Genomic DNA, 23,821 nt, shown 5'->3' with positions numbered 1-23,821 from the left:
TCAGTTGTTTGTTATTTACTCCAGGCTCCTCCCACCGTCCACAGATAAGCACGGGGTTAAACTCATGGGCAAATCCAAACTGACCACAGGTATGAGTGTGAGTGGCTGCCTGTGTCTTAGTGCTGTGATGGATCAGACAGCTGTGACAGGCTTCAGCCCCCATGACCCTGACGACGTGATTAGAAAACTGATGGTTGGAACGATGGATCAATGTGTTTTATTTGTGATCAGTCAATAGATCATTTTAGTCATTACTCACAACAAAATGGATCTTTCAGCTTTTAATGCTTCATGTATGATGGATGGCATGCTCATATATACATACTAATACTATGAGGTAATATTGTTTGTTAAATTACCGATAACATACATGTCTGTATTTGTACTTGGTATTGTTGTTGCTTGCTGCTCTAGATGTGTGTTGGGGACATGTTTTTGGTGAAAACTGTAACAAAGTACAGACGGGATCAAAAGTGCAAACACCACCTCGGTCTGTGAAAAACTCTGTATGAGTGCAGACGAGTGAGTAACGATCCTGTTAGCTGCTGCTACCATTGAAAGAAGTTTTAAAAATATTCAGTAACTCCACAGTTACTTAGTGATGTGTGTATATAAAGTTTTTTCTTGAATATTCATAAACCACATAATGAGACTCCTCTCTCACTGACAGGAGGCCCAAGCTCACAGCCATTAACTGAACATATTCTGACCTCAGTATCTGAGCGTCCACCATTGTAACAGCATGACAGAAATATAAGGACACAGTTGGTCCCCTTTAATCCAACCACGGTGGGCCTGCTGGAGTCTCTACACCTGTCTCCATTCTCTGAACAGTTTCTTGTAGTTTCTTCGTCTTCAGAACAAATGTTGCTGCCCAGAGAGCTCCTGGATGTCGGCCATGTTTGGTTCGAGAACACATGGGTGGGTCCTGTGGTGGATTTGTTGGATTGTCAACCTCCAGAACCTCCAGCTGAGTCTGTTTACTTGGTCTTTAGGTTCATCCCCCTGCCTGACTGCCTTAAGGTTGAATCAAATCTATCTGTGGAAACAGTCTTTATGTTTATGTGAGTCCCACCGTAGTATGGAGTATAGAGACTGATCTCTACACACGGAGAACCCACACCCTAGAAATATACTGGGTGTAGATTTTACATATACAAAGAGTCACTAGGATTACGCACTTGAATTCATAGGAGTGCGAAAATACAATACAGTGGACTGCAATCTGCATCTACTGACATCTAGTGGTGAGATTTCAACCAGTGTACCTTTAAAATATAGACTGGTGCTTGTATAGTGCTGTTCTACTATGTGTGTTCCAAAACCTAGGCCGCATCCTTCGGAGGACCCGGCCTTCGCGGTCTACGTGGGCCGGGTCCTTCGATGACCGAGGCCGGAAGTGCGAGGCTGTGAAATGGGACGGTCTAGCCTTCAGATCTGCGTCACCGCTGTCTCGGCCGTCTGCTCCTTGCTATCTAAAATGTAACAGGACACTGGCGTAAACTCTCGACCATCTCACACTTCTGTTTAATCAGTTTTCTGTTTGACGTTTATTCAGCTGTGTGAAAACCCCGGAGGAACCGACCCGAGGGATTAATAAAGTTTTATTTAGTCTAATCTAATCTAATAATGTTTAACCTGAGTAGCGAAAGTCCGCGGTGATCTGAAAATGATGTGCCGGGAGTTCGCTGTTCTCGACGGCTCCATTGACCCTCGAGCTCCCAGCTAGCTATCGAGCTGGTAGGTAACAGACATCTCCGAAAACGTCGGAGTGCTTTTGCAAAAATGCGATGTCTTGATAAACTGAGCAGATATTTGAAGTTTACACAGCCTGAAAATATGCTAAAAGTTTATTTTGTGACCCAGAAAGATTAATAAGAGTGATATTAAAACTTAGTAGCGGCCGCCATTGTTGGAAACGAATTGGCTGGGCCACGCTATGAATTCTGGGATATGGTGGGCCACAAAGGATACACCCGACCCATCCTTCAAATTCGGGGAAATGATGGACGCATTTGTCAGCCGCATTTGAAGGAGGCGACCAATTGGGACAGCCTTCGTCGCTGTGACGTAATTGGCCTTCAAATGCCATCTTTGAAGGATGCAGCCGACGTTTTGGGACACAGCTACTGTATCTGAGTGCTCAGAGAGCGCTGCACAGCTTGCCTGGGATTCTAATTTAATACCGTTTAATACAACTCTTCTCAGTTGGAGGGTGAAAATTTAGCGACAGCAAGAAGACCTTTAAGAGTTTTCTAATGTTTGACAGCTGCGACACAGTTCAGTAGGAAGATGGAAGACTTTACACACAACTGTGGATTCACAATCAGCTGCTGCAACCTGACCCTGATGTTCAGTTACAACATTTGGTGTCGGTTAGCGATGACAACGTGTTGAACTTGTCACCTTCACCTGTTCCCTCAGACTTCGCCTCTGTCATGTCCTGGTGGATGGAGCCTGGACAAGCCTGCACACTCACATGCTGACAGCTTACATAAGCACATTGTACACGATGTATTATTCTCCAAATATGGCCTTAATCCTCACACTGGGAGAGATGAGTCTCCCCAAGGTGGGATTTCAGCTGCTGAAGATGAGGCGCTGCGATGCTGCGGCACATTTGCTCTTTCTTTGATTGACGCGCTCCTGAAAGCCCAACAGTTGATCCTCGCGACACAAATCACATCTTCTCAACTTCTTCACTCAGCCAGCCCTCATTTCCCACCAGCTGCAGCTTTTTACAAGGATGCATGCCATTGGACTCATTTAGACTGTAGGGGACAATGGCTACTTGCAATATTATCTGCCCTGCTCACTCCAGTCCTGCAATCCGGTGAGGAATTAAAACAACCTCCTGTTAGGGTACCTGGGTCATCGACCCAGAGTTTTGAGTTTTGCATTATTATTGAACTTTGATTTTTGATATTATTTATAATTTCTAGTCTTTTGGTTTCTTTGTTAGAGTTCTCTGTCTTATGGTTTATGTCTCTGTGTTGCATAGTTGCTCTGTCTCCCCTGTCTGCTGTGTCCCCTTGTCAATTCCGCGTCTCTGTGTTATTTCCTGTTTTACTTTGAAAGTCTGTGTCTGGTTTTGCTTCCCTTGTCACACCTAGCACTTTCCTGAAATGTAAATTCCTTTTGTGTGCTTTGCAGCACCTGGTTTTCCATCTGAGGAGGAAAATAAAGAGTTTTGGCTTCTCTCCCTTTGAAGCCACCAACTCTGATTGGCTGCCGTTTGCAGACAGAAAGTTTGAACAGCTAGAGGTATATACTGTATATAACAGCTGAGGTATATCTAACTGCTACCATCAGCCAGAACCACAAGTAGAGGAAGTATCCTGAAACCAAGCGTTTGAAGTAGTCTGAATCTCACAGGAAATATCCGTGCAGACAATGCATACCCTGTCACTGGTGATGGGCTCCGGCTTGCATCTCGCACTTTGGGTATAACAAAAGTCAATTGTCACGGCTGCGGGGGCAGACGTGTGGTGAGTGAGAGACAGGATCCAGACGCAGGCACTGGCTTGGATGTGAGCGAGCTTTTATTAACACAACGGTGGCACAAACAGAAACATGGCAAGCAAAAACAAAACCTAAAGGTGACCTACACTGGGAGTGACTAACAGAACGAACCTGAACGGATGACTCTAGGAGGAACACGCATGGAAGTAACACAGACGGACTAGCAACTAACACAAGTGAACACGCACAATAAATACACAGAAGGGAATGAGGAAACTATACACAGGCGGGAGGCACAGCTGATTGTGATTGACAAGACGAGGAGGGGGAAACGCAAACTGAACATACTGGCATAAGACAGATCTTCACAATAAAACAGGAAACTCAAAACACACGCGAAGACACCGACTCAGAGACGCGGGCTTTACACAGAGGGGATACACAGGTAGGGATCACACAGAACAGGGGGAGTACGGACTTAACACTAGGAGAACAAATAACAAAACCTAAACCAGAAATAATAATAATCATCATCATCATCATCATCATCATCATCATCATCATCATCAGATGGCTAAAGAATCAGGATATAATTATAATCAAAACAGTATCACCAAAGAATAAGAACTAATCCATAATGCAAAGATAAACCAAAACCTAAGGAACTCAAAATGCTGGGTCGAACCGACCCAGGACCGTGACAGTACCCCCCCCCCCCCTCAAGGGCTGGCTCCAGACAGCCCAACAGAAACACAAAAATCGACCAAAAAACAGAAAACAACCCGACCAGGGCGGGTGGCGGGGGTCCAGGACGGAGGGACAGAGTCCAAAAACAAACCAAAAACCCCGATGGTCAAGGAAAACAGATACAGAAACAGTTCAGGGGGCCGACCCGGAGGCCGACAGTGCAGGAGGCCAAAACAGTTCAGTTCCGGAGGCCGACCGTGCGAAAGGCAGCGGCAGCGGGGCAGGTCCGGAGGCCGGCCGCATGAACGGCAACGGCGACGACGGCCAAACAGTTCCGGGGGGCGGCCGTGCGGACGGCAACGGCAGGCAAACAGTTCTGGGGGCCGCCCGTGCGCATGGCGGCGGCGGCGGCAGAGCAAGTCCTCAGGTCGGCCACGCGGAAGGCAGTGGCGGCGTTCAGGTGGTCGTCCACGCGGAAGGCGGGGGCGGCTACGGAAGTCCGGAGGCTGGCCACGGTGGTGATGATGCCCAACAAGCAGCCTGACAAATGACCGATGATGTCGAGGCGGCAGTTTGGGACCTGAAGGTGGCGTGATCCCTGCAGCACCAGACGAGGCCGAGGCAGAGGCTGGACCGGACGAGGCTGCTGCAGGACCAGGCATGGATGATGAAGCTGCTGCTGGCGGCGCTGAAGCGGATGATGAAGCTGCTGCTGGCGGCGCTGAAGCGGATGATGAAGCTGCTGCTGGCGGCGTGAACGGAGCTGCTGCTGCTGCTGCTACAGGCGGCGCTGATACAGCTGATGAGGAGGCTGCTGCAGGTGGCGTGGATGAAGCTGCAGCCGGCGAGGATGATGAAGCAGGAACCTGGCTAGGTTCTCCTGAACCTCCAGCGGACGAGGCAGAAGGCTGGACGGGCTCCTCGGGCCCTCCAGCGGACGAGGCAGAGGGCTGGACTGGCGAAGGCGAAGCACAGGCTGGACCAGACGAAGGCGAAGCAGAGGCTGGACCAGACGACGGCGAAGCAGAGGCTGGACCAGACGACGGCGAAGCTGGACCAGGCGAAGCAGACGCTGAAGCTGAAGCCGGGCCAGGCGAGGCAGAAGCTGAACGCGAAGCCGGGCCAGGCGAAGCAGAGGCAGAGGCTGGACCAGGTGAAACTGAAGAGGAAGCTGAGGCGGGGGCTGGGCCAGACGAAGCTGATGAAGCTGATGCGGAGGCTGGGCCAGACGACGGTGAAGCAGAAGCTGGACCAGGCGACGGCGTGGGTGAAGCTGAAGCTGCTGCTGCAGGCAGTGTGGATGAAGCTGGTGGTGGAGCGGCTGGTGGCCGGACGGGCCCCTCAGGTCCTCCAGCTGACGAGGCAGGAAGCTGGCTAGGTTCTCCTGAACCTCCAGCTGACGAGTCTTGGGGCTGGACGGGCTCCTCGGGCCCTCCAGCTGACGAGGCAGGAACAGACGCTGAAGCCGGGCCAGACGAGGCTGTTGCAGGCGACGCTGGAGCTGAAGCCGGAGCTGGACCAGACGAGGATGAGGCAGCTGAAGCCGGAGCTGGACCAGACGAGGATGAGGCAGCTGAAGCCGGAGCTGGACCAGACGAGGATGAGGCAGCTGAAGCCGGAGCTGGACCAGACGAGGATGAGGCAGCTGAAGCCGGAGCTGGACCAGACGAGGATGAGGCAGCTGAAGCCGGAGCTGGACCAGGCGAGGATGAGGCAGCTGAAGCCGGAGCTGGACCAGGCGACGCTGAAGGCGAGGATGAAGAGGCTGCAGCTGGCGAGGATGATGAGAATGAAGAGGCTGCAGGCGGCGGCGGCGGCGTGGAAGCCGGAGTCGGAGGCGCTGCAGGCGGCGGAAGCGTGGAAGTTGGAGGCGCTGCAGGCGGCGGCGGCGTGGACGAGGCCAGAGCTGCAGGCGTGGACGAGGCCAGAGCTGCAGGCGTGGACGGCTGAGGGCGACACTGCAGGCTGAACTATAGGCGACACTGCAGGCTGAACTATAGGCGACACTGCAGGCTGAACTATAGGCGACACTGCAGGTGGCTGCTGGGCGGCTGAGTGAGCTGAAGGTGGTACTGGTTGAAGCAAACGAGAGGCAAAAATACTGATCGGTGGAGGCGCAGGCTCAACTACAACAGTTTGTTTGACACTAGTAACGGGCACAGGGCCTGTAGGTGACAGAGAGTTCACAGTTTTTGAGCTAACAGCTTCAGTCAATATAACTCCTGACCCGGAGGCAGCAGAGAGGGGACAGTCATTGGGAGGTAAAGCTGCCGCAGAAATGGCAGTTCTAGTAAAGTCCATTACAGGAGCAGAAGAACCAATGTCTTTATTATCGGTCTCAAAACCAGCAGGCACGGAGGCCTCTGGTTGGAACGAAACAAAACCAGCAGGCGCACGGGCCTCTGGCCGGGACGGAACAAATCCAGCAGGCGCACGGGCCTCTGGCCGGGACGGAACAAATCCAGCAGGCGCACGGGCCTCTGGCCGGGACGGAACAAATCCAGCAGGCACGGAGGCCTCTGGCCGGGACGAAACAAAACCAGCAGGCACGGAGGCCTCTGGCCGGGACGAAACAAAACCAGCAGGCACGGAGGCCTCTGGCCGGGACGAAACAAAATCAGCAGGCGCACAGGCCTCTGGCAAACACAGAGCAGACTGCAGCTGGGCAGAGCACTGATCCTGCTCAAGCAGCGACAGCCAGGTGCAGTCCTTAGCTGGGTTCTTAGCCTCCAGGGGTCCAGAGTGGGCGGAGGGTTGTAACTCAGCCTCTGGGGAGGCCCTGGAGAGAGTAACCATCTCTAAAGCAGCTAAGGTCTCAGGAAGTACAGTCTTATTGGCAACAGTAGCAGGTGAGCCAGGGAAAACACCATTATGCTCATCGGCTGCGTAGAAAACCCCTGAATAAACTGTCGCTAAGTCCGAGGAAACAGAAAAAGCGTCTTTTCCACTCACCACAGCCGGCATATCTGAAGTCCCAACATCCGGCTGTGGGGTGACGCGCCAGCGGCGCAGTCGTCGCTTTCTGCTCGAAGTCAGCTCCGACGGGCCGGGTAACTCCAGATCCGGCGGTGCGGGTCGCACATCCTCCGTCGAGCTGAGCAGGCGGTCGGTAGTGGCTGGGTGAAGGTGGAGCTCGTTCACAATGAAATTCTGAAAGAGCGGGTGAAGTGAAGAGAGCAACCAGGGGAGACCGGAGACCAGACGCTGTAGCCGGTGAGCTATAGCTTGGCACAGTTCACTCCCCTCAAAAGTGAGCCAAAGGTTGATCAGTTTCTCCACGGAGTAAATTATATCACCGCGGAGCTCCTCGGAATAATCCAGTGCCGCTGGATCCATAGTGGCTAGTCCGTACTGTCACGGCTGTGGGGGCAGACGTGTGGTGAGTGAGAGACAGGATCCAGACGCAGGCACTGGCTTGGATGTGAGCGAGCTTTTATTAACACAACGGTGGCACAAACAGAAACATGGCAAGCAAAAACAAAACCTAAAGGTGACCTACACTGGGAGTGACTAACAGAACGAACCTGAACGGATGACTCTAGGAGGAACACGCATGGAAGTAACACAGACGGACTAGCAACTAACACAAGTGAACACGCACAATAAATACACAGAAGGGAATGAGGAAACTATACACAGGCGGGAGGCACAGCTGATTGTGATTGACAAGACGAGGAGGGGGAAACGCAAACTGAACATACTGGCATAAGACAGATCTTCACAATAAAACAGGAAACTCAAAACACACGCGAAGACACCGACTCAGAGACGCGGGCGGGCTTTACAGAGGGGATACACAGGTAGGGATCACACAGAACAGGGGAGCACGGACTTAACACTAGGAGAACAAATAACAAAACCTAAACCAGAAATAATAATAATAATCATCATCATCATCATCATCATCATAGGATGGCTAAAGAATCAGGATATAATTATAATCAAAACAGTATCACCAAAGAATAAGAACTAATCCATAATGCAAAGATAAACCAAAACCTAAGGAACTCAAAATGCTGGGTCGAACCGACCCAGGACCGTGACATCAATTTTCAGATAAGGTACTTGAACTGAAAGAGAACTTCCTCTAGTTTCTGAAATGATGTTTGTTTAGTGTGTGGTTAAATACAAACTAGCTCAAATCTTACCCGTGAGGTTCATCAGTGGCCTGTTCGGGGGTTTAAACAGCACCTGTTTCTAAAATAAAGACTGTCCACAAACGGAGAAGTGACTGCATGGAAACGGCACACAGGGAGGTCGGTTTAAACGCCCCCTTCTGTCCGAGGCTCATTATGATGGATTAAATCTTCCATGAGACGTTTTCAGCACACATGACTACCTGTGCTCGTGCTGCGAGGCGTACAGTTCTCCGAGCAGCTCGTGTGACTAAGTGTGCTCTGTAACGCTGATTCACGCACACACGGGATATATATCTGTGTCAGGTGATGACTGAGAGGACATAAACTTCCTCTGCCTCCATATGAATCACAGCCAAACACGCAGTAACACTCATACACAAGATCAATGTGACACGCTTACACATGCATCACACAGCCTGTCAGAGGCTGTCTTACCTCCAGCTGAGGAGCACAAACCTCCCTTAGGATCCTCACAGGTGATGCTTGGTGAATCTTTCAGAGATCACCCCGCAGTGAAGGACTATTAAAATCAGAGTTTGGGGGAATTCCGGCCTACCTGAATTTACCTGGTAAGAATGAGTATGTGTGAGATTTGGATGCTCAACAGAAACAAATGAGAACTTGAATACAATAAGTCGATTTCTGGGATGGGAGCACTAGAACTGCGATGAAAGCTGACTCGTGTGCTGCAGCTCTATCAGCCCAGAAGGAAGGCAACAATGCTCGGCCCTCTTCAGCAGCAGCAGGTTATTGTCCACGCGTCCAGAAAGACAGACACAATAAAAAAAACCACGTGTAAAACATCTGTAGCTGTAACTTGGAGTTTCACATATCAGAGATCATTTCTGACATATTTCCATTTCTCTGCCCTAAATACAAGATAACAAACAGTAAGAGACATGAGAGTAAAGTGTGGTAACTGTCCCGTCACAGACATGATTCAGTGGTGGGAACATCTGAAATGCTGAGGGTTAGAAATGCTGCAGCTACTCGCTGGGTGGCCTCTCTAATCCATCAACACTTGACATGAGGAAAGCGACACCTGAGGAGTTCTTCTTCTCTCAGTTTACTGCCTCCTCTTCCTTTGGAGATGTTACTTCTCCTCCACTGCTCAGCACAGCCAAGCCCACCCAGAGTAGATGCGAGCAGACACGTTGGTTAACTTCTTCACCCAAATGTTTAGTGGAAAAGCAAAGTCATCACGCTGGCTGGTAGACACGCAGAGATGCTCACAGAGCCGTGATGCATCACTGTCTGTCGCTGCTCCCCTGCTCACGAACAGCAAGCTGCAAGTAGCAACACAAACACACCGACTGCACACCGACGTTTGAAACGTTTATGAACTTAAAGGGTCTTAAATGTCCCACAGACAGCACAGCCCAGGTTTATCAAATGGTTAACCATTAAATTCCTAAATCCATCTGCGACTGAATTTTATGGAAAATGAGAAGCAAACTGTGAACCTCGACATGGCCGATATGGTCCATGGATTTTCAGTATGAGTTGTAACACGGCTTGTATTTCTCCCAAGGTGCGTGTCTGTTGCTACCTGGGCCTTTTGTTGTCCACATTTGCACCTCTAGCCCTCCCATGATGGAGCAGGACCAGCAGACTTCCACCAGAGGGGCTTTAATTTTATTTATACAGCACCAAATCACAGCAACAGTCAGTACGGTAAAGACCTGACAATAATATAAAGAAAACAGAAAATACCCAACAATCAGATGATCCCTATGAGCAAGCACTTTGGTGACAATGGGAAGAAAAACTCATTTTTAACAGGAAGAAACCTCCAGCACAGCCAGGCTCAGGGAGGGGCGGCTGGTTGGAGGAAGACAATATGAAAACAACTAAGGGAGGATTCAGGGTCACCTGGTCCAGCCCTAACTATATGCTTTAGCAAAAAGGAAAGTTTGAAGCCTAATCTTAAAAGTAGAGATAGTGTCTGTCTCCTGAATCCAAACTGGAAGCTGCTATGACCTTAGAACTGCATCAGCACTGTACCACTGTTACTGCTATATGGAAAGTAATTCTGCAGAGAACTGAATGTGGAAAGGAAATGTTGACACTTATTATGCTGTGTACCGTACAGCATGAATGTGCAGCATGCTCCCACGCTAAAAGACACGTGTAGTGAAGAAGAAGCTCAGACCAGGTCTTCATCTTCTCATGCCTCCTAGTTGGTCATATTTCTGAGCAGCAGACTTGACATGGTAACCTGAGTCATGCTGCTCTTTCTCCTCCCCTTCCTCCTCCTTCTCCGCTGCACAGCCTCTTGACAGGAGATGGGAGGCGGGCCAACAGTGCTTCCAGTAATCTGCGGTGCTTTGTTCTCATTATGGCACATTAACACTTATTAACACAGTAAACCAACAGCTAATGGCTTGATAAACACAGGAACTCATCGGGAGGGAGAATGAGAGAGGGGGAGAGAGGGCAGGGGTGTTTTGTATCTGTGAGAAAAATGCTGCACAGCTGGGAGACAAAGGGTAATGATCAAACAATCATAATTAATCCCGACTGCCCAGAGAACGTAGAGTAAGAGCAGGTCAAATATGGACAGTTAATTATTTCCTCAAAGAGGAGAATATGCAGATTTCTATCTGGAGCAGCTCCTCGCCACACATGCATGCGCACATGCTTCAGTCTGTTCAGAGAGCGCACTCTCAATCATTCTGGAAACAAGCCCAGACCAAAGCTTAACTAAGCCTAACCTTAACCTGAGCGTAATATGACCCTAACCTAAACCTGCAGCACTAACCTATAATCTGAACCTAATCTTTACTGTAACCCAAGCTTTAATATAAGCCTAATCTCTCACCTCAGCCACTGATTTCATCTCGTGGTTTAGGCCAAGCTCAAAACTGGATGAATCTCTCCCACAGGTGTGGTTGTTTCCAAGTTTCACTACACACCTGGAAGAGCACGGACTTAAATCAAAAGACCTTAAATGCCAGATCAAGTGCATTTAAGTGTTTTTTCTCCGATGCGCCTCAGGGAGCTCCGTATGAATGTGAGCCGACCTCGATCTGAACAAACGATCAGGTGTGTGATGTGCAAGGTCATCTACCAATCAGAAGGCTGCACTCAGAAAAATAAAGGTGCCAACTGGAACCAAAAGTGGTTCTTTAAAGAACCATTTTAAATCTTTCAAAATAAAATGTAACATAAATTGAATATGAGTAGGGTAAAATAAATACGAGCACAGCATAGACATATATTAATGGTTTATTGCCATTTCGTAGTATACCAAAAGACAAAAAGGCATTTTAACCCTCAGCACAACATCACTACTAATACATGTCACATATTAGTCATTTAAACAGTAATAATTAAACATTTTTACTATACTATAAACAAATATATATAAATACTATATCTATAGATAAAACAAAAATTAATACATGTATTGTTTAATTAATAAAACATCAGAAAGTGATAAAAACACATTAGAAATAGCAATAGCTTCATAACAGACCAATAAATCAACACATTTTCATCAGCAGATGTTTGCATGTTCAGTAAAAATATTTCAACAACAACTTTATGATTAAAATGATCAATGAACTTCAGCGTTATGTAAGGCAAGTTTCATGTTGGACTCCTGGTTCTTTGTTAGTCCAGTTTAGGATAATGTCTCTGACGTATGTATCATATCAAATATATGTCATATCAAAACAACCCCACACCTGCAGTTGTTTCAGTTTTTCACAGGTGTTTCCTGTCAGCTGGTCAACCTCACTCAGGCGGACATCCATATCAGCCAACCAAATGACAAGCTCCTCCCTTTGTGCTTCAAATCCCTCCCACTCTGAGACAAGGAGCTGAGACAGAGAAAACAAGGGTCAATTATAAAGAAGAGAGAAAACTGAAACCCTCCTCAGAAGGTCTGACTCGCATACCTGCAGTCGACCTGTGATGGACTCCTGTTTGGCGTTCACGTCATCCCAGTGTTGCCAGCAGCCGAGTCTGCAGGGTGCCCTGGAAGAGCCGAGTTAATGTTCGACTCCTCCTGGTCAGGCTGTCCAGCTGGATGAGCCGAGGTCTCCCCTCTCGCCGCCGCCTCTGAACACACAAACGCAAATTGCATGTGAAGCAGGAGGTGCAGATTTTTTTGCTATTGTTTCCTAAATCCAGGTTTGATCAGGTGGAGGTATTTGGAAAACTTTTTTGGCCAGCGGACGACTGTTGTCTCGCAGAAAGTCAAATCAAATGTATGTGATACACAATTAATTCACAAGAACAAATTATAAAAAACTAGTCCAGTTCTTCCCTGATTTCAAGTGAATTCTGCATCAAAACAGGAAAACAGAATTAAAACGAGAGTTTGCAGCAAATGTGAGCACAAAGCCTCACTTTGTACAAGCCTGCTATTAAAGTTCTCCTCTATGCAGACAACGTTCCTGTTTTCAAGGCACAACTTGGATCTGCTGTACAAATCTTATAGATACACGCTAAATGAAACAGTAGTGTGCACGACTCCAGATTCTGATCCCTCGTCCTAATATGGTCCCAAAAGGCTCACAAAAAACATTGGAATAGCAATAAAGCAAATGTTGAGGCTTCAAAATACAAAGTCCATAAACCAATGGCTGACATGGGTTTTATCATAAGGGTGATAAATATACAACATATGTTCTTAAGACTAAAAGTATAATACAGATTTTAGTCTGAGAGATTTGATGTTCATTTACCTGCAGATGCACTATACGTGCCTGCTCCGTGGTTTTCCACAACATTTTGCACATCACTATTTAATACAGGAAGTAGGTGAACTAAAAGAAGTCATCTTTCTTTGTGAGAGGACAATATTAATGAAACAAACCTCAATGACATCATAGAGATCCCTAAAGATGCTCCTGCTGCTTTTCTTCCTCCTCATCCTAAGCTTCCTCCTCCTTGTCCTCGACTTCCATCCAATTGTAATTCAATCTAATTGTTTTCTCCTCCTCTTCCTCAATTTGTTGGAGCTGTGAAAAGAGTTAGTGTGAATCTGAATTAATTTGTGCAAACAAGAAAAATCTACAGCTTTTCAGTCAGAGGTGGTCTTGTGATTTAAGCCAGGTAGAGTAGATTTATGTTTTGATGCTACCTGCTTCAGCTCTATGACTGGCTGCTGAGCGATATTTACACCCTGGCTGGATTACAAACTTTAACCACGTGCTGAACTTTGGCCCAGTGTTGATACCTCTTGTTAGTATAATGACCTCTTCTTGGCTTAATGTACGATGGTGGATAAATGAAATGTACAAAGAAAATTTAACTATATTACAAAAGGACATCCATCCTGGTAACATCAAATGACCGGAGCATAATTTGTTAACTAGTCCGAAAATAAGTTATACAGTAACAGTAACAGACACACCTTCTAATGTGTCACATTTCTATTCATTCAAAACACTTATGCATTGCTGTGTTTTATACAGCTCTTACAGAATGCAAAGTACAGGCTGATGTGAGTATTTAATGTACGGCTCAGATCTACTGAATTTCAGAGTTTCTAGAGCAGACACAGAGCTCACATCACAACAGGCTCCAGGTGCCATTTTAGTGACATTAACAATATTATAAATTTTAATCAGTCTAGCTGACATTACGTTATGTACGCCGCACGCAATAGAACCACATATTTTAGAAGCCAAAGGTTCAAATTAGTTGGGAGCACCTTCACTTAATTATAACAGTGGTTTTGTTAGGAAAACAGTTTCTGTATACCGGATACTAAATTGCGTTAACATCAACGGCTAACGTATCTAACATAGCTAACCGTTATTGTTAGCACAGCATTAACAGCAAGCTACAATGACGAGTAACAAAAACAAAACAGTAAAAAGGTTTTAATGAAAATGTTTTACCTTTTCCAACAGTCCCAGAATCCAGAGCTTCAAAGACCAGCAGGTACTGAAGACTGTTATCCGCTTCGCTGTCACCGGCCGTGAGAAAGTGTTTTTTCCCTTAAAAAGTTCAAGGCCCGCCGGTCGCGCAATCTGTCTGCGCATGCGCAACCCAACGATTGACCCCCCCCCTCTCTTTCGGGAGGTTGCCATAGTACGACGTGTTCTAACATCACTCTCTCTCTCTCTCTCTCTCTGTCATTTATTTGGCTCGAAACACATATTAACAAATTGCTCAGTGATAAACAAGTACTCAGATCATTTACCTAAGCAGTGCGCTTTGTCAAAACTAAATAAGTGTGTCGGTAATGAACACATTGACATTCTGTTGTGCAATTGTTATTTACTTGTATTTTATAATTTGACTTTACATACTGCTGGGTGGTTTGTAAAGTTTACAATAACTAGTATTATCATTATGCTATATTTTCTAATATATATAATAATCTCAAAAGTAATGCCTTGAAGCAGAAAATAGTAATACTTTATTAAAATTTAAAACTGAAGTACAGTATTTGAATGTGTGCATTGTGTCTACTGTTTGTTAACTCACCATAATCATAAACGTCTTAATAATAAATTCCATATTCTATTATCATATTATTTGTGATCAGTGGGTTTGCGGGGTTAGGGGTGTTGGGGGTAGGGTCTTTAGGCTTTGGCCCCCACCCCTGCCACCAGTATATTTTTAAGCAAGTATTTCTATCTTTTATTTGAATATTCAGTTTCCTACCATCTGCTCTTAAAGGGTAATTGCCAGGTAACCCGCCCTCCCCCTTCGCACACACATGCACACAAACAAAACACACAGTATAATTCACAGCCTCATTATAGTGAATAAATATTTATGCCATTTTACACCATCAAACTTAGATAGCTAAGGATGAAGAACCTTTTGTTCTTTAAACAACCATTTGCAATACCTAAAGAACCATCTACAAAATAAAAAGGTTCTTTGACGTATGATGGTTCTTTAAAGAACCATGAAGACATCTGAAGAACCATTTAAGAACCATAATTTTTCTGAGAGTGCTGGTTCAACCACGGACTGCTCTAGTCTGCTTGCGCAAGATACTAAGCCCAAGTTACTCTCCAATGCATCCATCGCAGTGTGAGTGTGTGTGAATGTTACATAGATAGCAGTGAAGCACAGAAACAAGTGCTGCTATGGGTGTGAAGGGGTGAATATAAGAACCAGTCCATTTACTAACAGTGCTGCACGGGCAAGCAGCTAGCCGTGTGATGAATATGAACTGTCCGAGTTCTGCACCAAAACACAGCACCTCTTTCCTGCATTTACCTTTGTTGGTCGTGCTGATCACTTTAATGCACAATAACTGTATCGGCTTATTTGTTTTTCCTGGACACTAAGAGAGTAGCTACATGATTTACATTTCAAATTAATCCCCACTGATCTTTTACCATCATCTCATTTGCAGTTTTACTTGCTGCCCCTTTAACGCCACACTGTCCTTAAGTCACGTTTGCAGGGGTGCAGCTGTGCACCGGAGATGGTCATATGGAGACCAAGAGTAAAGTATTTACAGCAGCCTGAAGCCTAAACTGTTGGCTCACACTTGGCAAACTGAAACAGTACATGATGGAAAATAAGGAAAGACATAAAAGGAATATTTCCGGCATAAGAACAGATCAGCAGATCTTCAGAGGTCTGTTTCAGTCTCTCCTGTTGTTCTCTTCATCATAATGTCACAGACACTCAAATGAGCCAAAACATCTCCTGACTTCTGTGGAGTTTTGTCACCATAGAGTAATCTGGGTCTCCTCCCTGCCTCCCTCCCCTCGGCCCCGGAGGACCTGGATTATCCCAAACTTCAGGATTATAGCTGAACACTAGCCGACTCGCTGCTCTTCATCCTCGACAACAAACTGCAGGAATCCAGGCAGCAGCCCAGATAAAAGAAAATGTGGAGATAATAAAGTGCTTGTAGGTGTTCTTTAGCTTAATTATATCTTTGATAGTGAAGCCTGAAGGAGCAGCGAGCAAAGCCTGACAATCTTTGATGTGTTTCTGCTGCATGAAGCACAAACACACACATTGATTGAGCGCACGACCACAAAAACACATCAAAATTAAAACGTGTTTAAAAGCTATGTTTATCTGTAGTGCAGCAGATAACAAGCTTTCACACATTGGCACATCTGGAGCCATTAGTTTGAAAAATTCCATTAACCAGTTGAATTTTCAAACTTTCCAATTTAGCTGCTGTCATGAAATCAATATCCTTAGTATCCTTATTTTCCTATTATATTGTTTTATGTACTTTAATAATGAAGGCTTGTAGAGCAAGGCCACCTTTGACTCACAAACTAAGTGCTCAGCCAGACTGAAAAACAGGAAGTTTTAGTGCACAGGCATATTAATAGATAAGACACAGAAAAGAGGAACTTTCCATATAAGCAATGTTTGAGACTGTGTGACGTGTAAAGTACCAAAATAATGGGGTGGAGAATCTGATTATTTGCGCGGGGCTCTCCACTATCAGCAATATCTGGTGTGAATGTGTGTGAGTGAATGTGTGTGACTGGACCAAGGTTAGGATGAATAAATGTGGACAAACAATTTACCATGCCAGGAAGAGAAAGGGGATGCTGGTGTAACCCTGGTTAACATAGTTGTCAATAAACAAAAGCCTGTTAGTAAAAACAGTCATAAGAAATATATTACCGGTGATAAATAGTCAATAAATAGATCATAATGGTTAGAAAATTCATTAAAAACATCAGCAATGATATAATCCATGGTATAAGATTTCATTTGTGTTTAAAAACATGTTAAAAGGTTTAAAAACTTGCTAATTCATGGTCTTTTTATGTTAATTAAGGTAAAATGGCTAAAAAATGTGTTCAGACTCTTATTGTGAAAGGGTACGCTGCAGCGTGACTCCTGTGATCAGCCACACCCAATCGGGTTGTTCCTTCTTTTTGATGCTGGAGAGGGAGAAATGCAGATAGTCCTTGCGGAGCTGCTGTCTAAACGAGTAAAAAAATATTAAAAAACAAGCCAGAAGTTTACATAAAGTCATTTTTGTACTCTGGAGAATATATTTTTGTTTTTCCGACCTGTCCTTGCCTTTGTAACGTTGTGAACGTAACCGAACGGGACTTGGTGAGTTCAGAAATTGTATTTTATTTCATGCAAGAAATGTTTTGTTGTATTATATTGCTCATTTCATGCAAATGGAAAGTCAAGGTAGCAGATTTATGTTGTTTTATGTTAAAAAACGGTGGATTGGTGTTTAACCGACACACAGGCTGCAGTTCAGAGGCCTTTGACGGTGTTTCAGCGCGCCATATTGGCGTCACCTCATTTAAGACTGAATAAGCTGGGAAAAACGGACTTTTACTGTTATTTAAGGGCTACCCGTGTGTTATTTTCAAATGTTTATGCATATTGCTTTGTTGTTATGGTAGGCCATTAAGGTTTGGATCGGGAAATGCCGAGCTAGAATCGGAGTTTGATCCGCTGAGCGAGAAAACAAGATGGCGAGCCACCCACGGACCCATTGAACTGTACCGAGCAGGAAAAGGAAAAATGCCCCCTGCTGGATGTTGAACTCTTTCACTAAAAAACTGGTAGGATTAATCCATACACCTCTGCAAAAGAACAGTGGACTTTCAAAGCACTGGATAATCATTCAGAGCAATTCCAGGATTTATAGTTAAAGGACACAGAGACAATTTTCTTTTGTTTATTTGTTTGTTTAAGGGATTTGTTCAGCCTTTTGCTGAATTGTTTTCAGTTTTTACATGTTTTTGTAATTTATTTTGGGCAACCAATTTTAATGCTGTAATGGTGTTAATGGAAATGTAAATAATTTTGTTGGGTTAAAACAAAATAAGGAATGGTTGAAATTTAAAGGTGAACTTAGACCAAGATTAGATTAAATCTTGGGCTTAAAAGAACTAAGCTTGATTTAAAATAACACAGTGTTAATGCAAATAGATCAAAAGTTAAACTTGAACTTGGAACTTGAAATGAATAAACAATAACCTAGGTTGAAAATAACATCCTTTTAAAGCCAAATAAAAGGTTTTGAAATAAATAGGATAAATTAACAGAAATTACTGAACTAAAAAGGGGAAAGAAAATATCTTGTTTTCCTTAAATGTGAATTTGAATGTTTTATGTAATGTGTCTATAACTGTCTTTTCTCTGTCTTTTCAAAATAACAAGCCGGCAATTTAAACGTATTTTCTGGTCTGTGGTCTTTATCACACACTACACTCATTACTACTCTAGTAGCCGAACCTAACTGGTCCTAGTATACTGTAACGACTCCAGAAGTGTTACACTTTGCTTTTGGCCGGAGCAGGAGGTGGAGAGAGAACAGAGGGGAGACTGAAGGTTTACATAAATGATATGACTAACCTTTTTCTTTTAATTTCCTAAGCTCGGGTGAAGCATTGTGAGTTTGACACATAAGATGTGTCAAAAAGGGGGGATTTAAGGTTTAATTTGAAATGGGTTTTAGGATCATTTTATGACTTTGGGGGTTTTTGATAATTGAGATATGGTAAAACTGAGGCAGAAATAGTTATTTTCATGTTTAAGTTAAAGGATTAAAATGAACTGAATCCTGTGTAGAAGATAAAATGCCGGTGTTCATAAGAAGCTGTATACCAAACTTAAAGGGAAACTGCGGGACACTTTGAATAAAAGATATGCTTTGGGGAAAAACTAGTGAAGATTTTAGGAGTAGAAAAGGTTTTATTTCTTTCTGATTTCTAGAATAAGTGGTTATAATGCAGGCTTACACATACAGATATTACATAGATTTATTTCTAGGGTAGAGGTGAAACACAGTTTGCTTTGTCTTTGTGTAGGAACTGGTGATGCAGAAGTTGTAAAGATAGACATGCAATGAATAAGTTGATAGGAAACATGTCGAGACAGCCATATAGGGCAAAGGTGGTAGAGCTTGTATGTGGGCTTGAAAAGAGGAAGTAAGTTTTGTACAGGACGTGCTTGAGATGATCAGATGACAGAAGGAGAGAGCTTCTTAAGAGGGTGTTAAAAGTGTTGCTTACCCAAATGAATAACATTGAAGATTATATACGTAGAAATGATTTTTATACACATTGCGATTGTGCTCATGAAGGAGTTGATGCCCAGTCTATTGAAGGTTTTAAGCTTTGTTTGGCGCGATGTCCAGACAATCTGTTGTGTAAGTGACTTGGAGCATAGAAGGACAAACCACATACACGCTTACAAACACATAGAATCCATAAACCTGCCAGGCCAAAGGCCTGAAACTCATTTAGCTTCTAACTGCATTTTAGTCTACTTGGTAACAGATGACAGGAGATTAGTTAAAGAAGAGCATCCGCCTCAGGGACCATGTAGGCTTGAAACTTATTGCCTTGTATGGAAGGTGTGACAGAAAGAGGAACCTCTCTGTCTAATTTTAGGGGTTTAAGATTGACCATTTACTGTAACTGATGCATATCATGTTCATTTGTGACGCATGAAGGGGCGTAACCCCGATGAATGAAACCATTCTGAATTGAGCTGTTCGGAGAAGATCTGTCTGTTTTTATGCTCAGATGGTGATGGTTTATATCTTACCTTGGGCGTGTTTAATAAAACTAAAAGTGTTGCTCACACACATGAAGAGCATTGAGATTAAGTAAAGTTAATATAAAGGACAGAGCCCAGAACGTGATATGGTGAAACAACTTTGAATGATTAAAGGAACATTAGATGAACACAGTAGATTAGTGAGGTGTAGCAGAGAGAGGCGTTTTGTTTCCTATCCTTTACAGGAGAAGATTTCAGGACCACAGCGACCACAGGGGTGGCGAGAATCCTGGAAGCCCGAGACTGAACGGAACCAACCAGAGAAAGGAGAAGAACAGAGCACAGAGACACCTAGTTGTTTACATTGCAAAGAAGATCAAAAGCTTGTTAGACACAGGTTATAATGGGAGCATAAAAGTAATGAGAGGGACTTTAGGAATAGCTGCAGGATTTTTATGTTATGTAAATTGCCCAAACACAGTGCGCTACCCGTTAAAGGGGGCGAAGAAACCAGGCCTAAGTTCTAAAGATGAAACGGGTTAACTTTATAGAGGATGTTTCCAAAGGTTGAGAAAATAAAGTAGGACCTTTTACCAGGAAAAAGCTAATTGTATCTTTTACACTTTACAGTGTGCACTGAGGGAAGTGAGGAATAGTTTTAAACTGGGATTCTAGTTGAAAAGGGGGTGTAGGAAGCTCACAGCCCGGCGTAAACGCAAGGTGCTGTCACACAGCTTGATTTATTTGTTTGATTTATTTTTATGACAAAATAATAAGGAAACATTGAAAACATACAACCCGTTGAGGGGACAGATAGGGTTGGGCAATTGAAAGGTTTTGTTTGTTTAGCATAATCTCTTTTGTTATATTTTAGCTTTTAACATGGAACACGCCTCTCTGGAGCTTCTCTCCTGATGCTACCCCGCCAAAAAACCCTTATCCATAGAGACTGTGTCAGCTCCCAAACAGACAAAAACAAACTAAAAGCCAGCAATAAACAACTTAAACATAATCAATCACAAAGAGAGAACAATACAGAATCCAAATCTGAACCAAGGAGTAAAACAGTGAAATGTGGATTAGTAAATATTAGGTCTCTCTCCTGAAAGTCTCTGTTATCTCACCCCAACTGGTCGCAGCAGATGGCCCCGCCCCTCCCTGAGCCTGGTTCTGCCGGAGGTTTCTTCCTGTTAAAAGGGAGATTTTCCTTCCCATTGTCGCCAAAGTGCTTGCTCATAGGGGGTCATATGATTGTTGGGTTTTTCTCTGTATCTATTAAGCGCCTTGAGGTGACTTTTGTTGTGATTTGGCGCTATATAAATAAAATTGAATTGGATTGTAAACTTAATGTGATAAATTAGGAATTATGTTGTGTTTCTTACAAAACACAAAAAGGGGGAGAACTGTCATGAAATCAATATCCTTAGTATCCTTATTTTCCTATTATATTGTTTTATGTACTTTAATAATGAAGGCTTGTAGAGCAAGGCCACCTTTGACTCACAAACTAAGTGCTCAGCTGGACTGAAAAACAGGAAGTTTTAGTGCACAGGCATATTAATAGATAAGACACAGAAAAGAGGAACTTTCCATATAAGCAATGTTTGAGACTGTGTGACGTGTAAAGTACCAAAATAACACCTATATGAGACACAGCTTATGATTCTAATGTTAGAGCTCTTTCAACTGGCGTTTGAGCTGTGCAGGGGTCTCTCTCTTCCGGAAGATGATTGAATAAATGTCATGGCCTGGGTCTAGGGACCCAGGGCTCATGTATGTTTAGTGTATGTTTATGTTTATATTTTCCGTGTGGTGTTTGGTTTGCTCTCCTTTTTCTCCATGTTTCTCCGTGTGAGCTTCCGGAGGTTTTGGTTCGCTGAGGAGACTGCGAACCCGGAAGTGTTTCTGCTCCAGAGACAGCCACACCTGCCGCTCGTCGTCCTCTGCCAGCTGCAGTAGATTACGCTCGTCGAGGGAGCGGCATTTAAGACTGTAGCTGAGCTGAGGCCAACGCTGGATCCTTGAGTCAGAACTCGTCAGTACAGCCGTGGACTTTGGTATAACCTCCGAGTTAATAGATTTCCTGCTAACCTTAATGTGTTTGTGTTACCAGGAATCTGGAGCGGAGTGTGCTTTGAGGTCACGGTGTGGGAATAGGAGTTTTTTGGAGTCGCCACTCTTCACTTTTCACGGACATCTGCACTGTGTGGAATTCAGGGAGAATCGCCACGGGACCACAGTGCCTGGATTTTGTATATAGTTGTGTGTTTTCCACCCCCTGTAAATAAATCCACTGTCCTTCACTAGAGTCTCGTGTTTGGGCCCTACTTTCACTGCCACTCCACGGTCTGCCATTGCAGCCCGTGACAATAAAAAGAAATATCAATATTTTAACACACTATGAGTCGGTTTTCTCTGTTCTGTCATGGGGAAAAAGGATCGGGGTTCAATACTGCATGTTAGGAAACAGCTGTTTCATTACAGTGTGTCAGTTACAGGAAAAAAAATCAAATTTTACTCTTTATTTTATCTGCTTTACAACTTACAAACTCATCGGAGATTCTTACTTTCACATAAAACAACACATTTACAACAACACGTTACACGTCGTTCCAACGGCCCACTGGCAGTTTCATTCATACAGTGCTATGCAGACATGACTCTTTGATAGCAGTGTGATGCACAGAAGTAGCGTCTCCAGTTCAGCTCTCTCATGGTGGCACATCCTCTCATCAACTTTTTCTATCAGGCTAACACGGACAGACCAATAACCATTTACTGTCACACAAACGGACCCTTTAGAATCAGCAGTTAACCTGACAAGCATGTCTTTGGAAAGGTTCTTCTTACTGAAAGGGCAGCTGCTCATTTTATTGGCTGACTACACTCTCAAGTTCATAAGGTTAGCTGTCTCTGTGTCCTACTCTCTCCTAGTTCAGTTCATGGTAAATGGGCTGTAACTTATGTAGCACGTTTTTACTCTCACCTTGCACTCATACACTGAGTGCACATCTACAGAGCCTCTTTCAAAAAACTCATGTATGCATGGAAACAAGCAAGGCTGTATGAAGGGGTGCAGAATTCTGTTTTATCTATACAGCATCAAATCACAACAGCAGTCACCTCAAGGCGCTTTATATTGTAAGGTATGAGCAAGCACTTTGGCGACAGTGAGAAGGAAAAACTCCCTTTTAACAGGAAGAAACCTCCGACAGAACCAGGCTCAGGGAGGGGCGGGGCCATCTGCTGCGACCGGTTGGGGTGAGAGAAGGAAGACAGGATAAAGACATGCTGTGGAAGGATTTAACAGGGAGCCAATGAAGGGAAGCCAAAACAGGAGAAATCTGCTCTCTCTTTCTAGTCCCTGTCAGGACTCTTGCTGCAGCATTTCGGATTAACTGAAGGCTTTTCAGGAAGTTTTTAGGACATCCTGATAATAATGAATTACAGTAGTCCAGCCTGGAAGTAATAAATGCATGAACTAGTTTTTCAGCGTCACTCTGAGACAGGATATTTCTAATTTTAGAGATGTTGCACAAATGGAAGAAAGCAGTCTTACATATTTGTTTAATATGTGCATTGAAGGACATGTCCTGGTCAAAAATGACTCCAAGGTTCCTCACAGTGTTACTGGAGGCCAAGGTAATGCCATCCAGAGTAAGAATCTGCTTAGATACCATATTTCTAAGATTTTCAGGGCCGAGTACAATAACCTCAGTTTGATCTGAATTAAGAAGCAGAAAGTTAGCGGCCATCCAGGTCTTTATGTCTTTAAGACATTCCTGCAGTTTAACTCATTGGTGTGTGTTATCTTGCTTCATAGTAGGGCTGCCACAAATGATTATTTTGATAGTCGACTAGTCACCGATAGGGATGGGTATTGAAACTCGGTTCTTGTTGAGAACCGGTTCCCACTGTTTCAGTTCCTTGGAATTGTTTGCCATTTTTGCAAACGATTCCCTTATCGATTCCAGTCGCCCCGAATGACGTCACCACATTGCGGAGCGTCATTTACCTGGCAGAAAACACGGCGACAAAGCGGCTCAAACGCTCAAAATACTTTACGAGAACGGATGACAACAGGGCAACTTGCAATACTT

At 44.4% G+C, this 23,821-nt stretch overlaps 1 protein-coding gene and 2 long non-coding RNA genes across 3 annotated transcripts in view; 1 reads left to right on the top strand and 2 right to left on the bottom strand.

Moving 5' to 3' along the window:
- The window catches only part of LOC116333145 (MAM domain-containing glycosylphosphatidylinositol anchor protein 2-like), a 209,511-nt gene that overhangs the window by 161,742 nt on the left and 23,948 nt on the right, over positions 1–23,821 (bottom strand). The window lies entirely within an intron of this gene.
- LOC120434918 lies at positions 11,549–13,230 on the bottom strand. Its single transcript, XR_005609429.1, has 3 exons — positions 13,114–13,230; positions 12,191–12,353; positions 11,549–12,112 (listed from the first exon to the last, which is right to left on the bottom strand). It is a non-coding gene; the product is annotated as an uncharacterized LOC120434918 (long non-coding RNA).
- Positions 21,287–22,024, top strand: LOC120434919. The gene is made up of 2 exons (XR_005609430.1): positions 21,287–21,756; positions 21,835–22,024. It is a non-coding gene; the product is annotated as an uncharacterized LOC120434919 (long non-coding RNA).

Source organism: Oreochromis aureus, linkage group 19 (assembly GCF_013358895.1).
Source record: "Oreochromis aureus strain Israel breed Guangdong linkage group 19, ZZ_aureus, whole genome shotgun sequence".
NCBI classification, from domain to species: Eukaryota; Metazoa; Chordata; class Actinopteri; order Cichliformes; family Cichlidae; genus Oreochromis; species Oreochromis aureus.
This window is presented reverse-complemented; position numbering and strand designations above follow the sequence as displayed.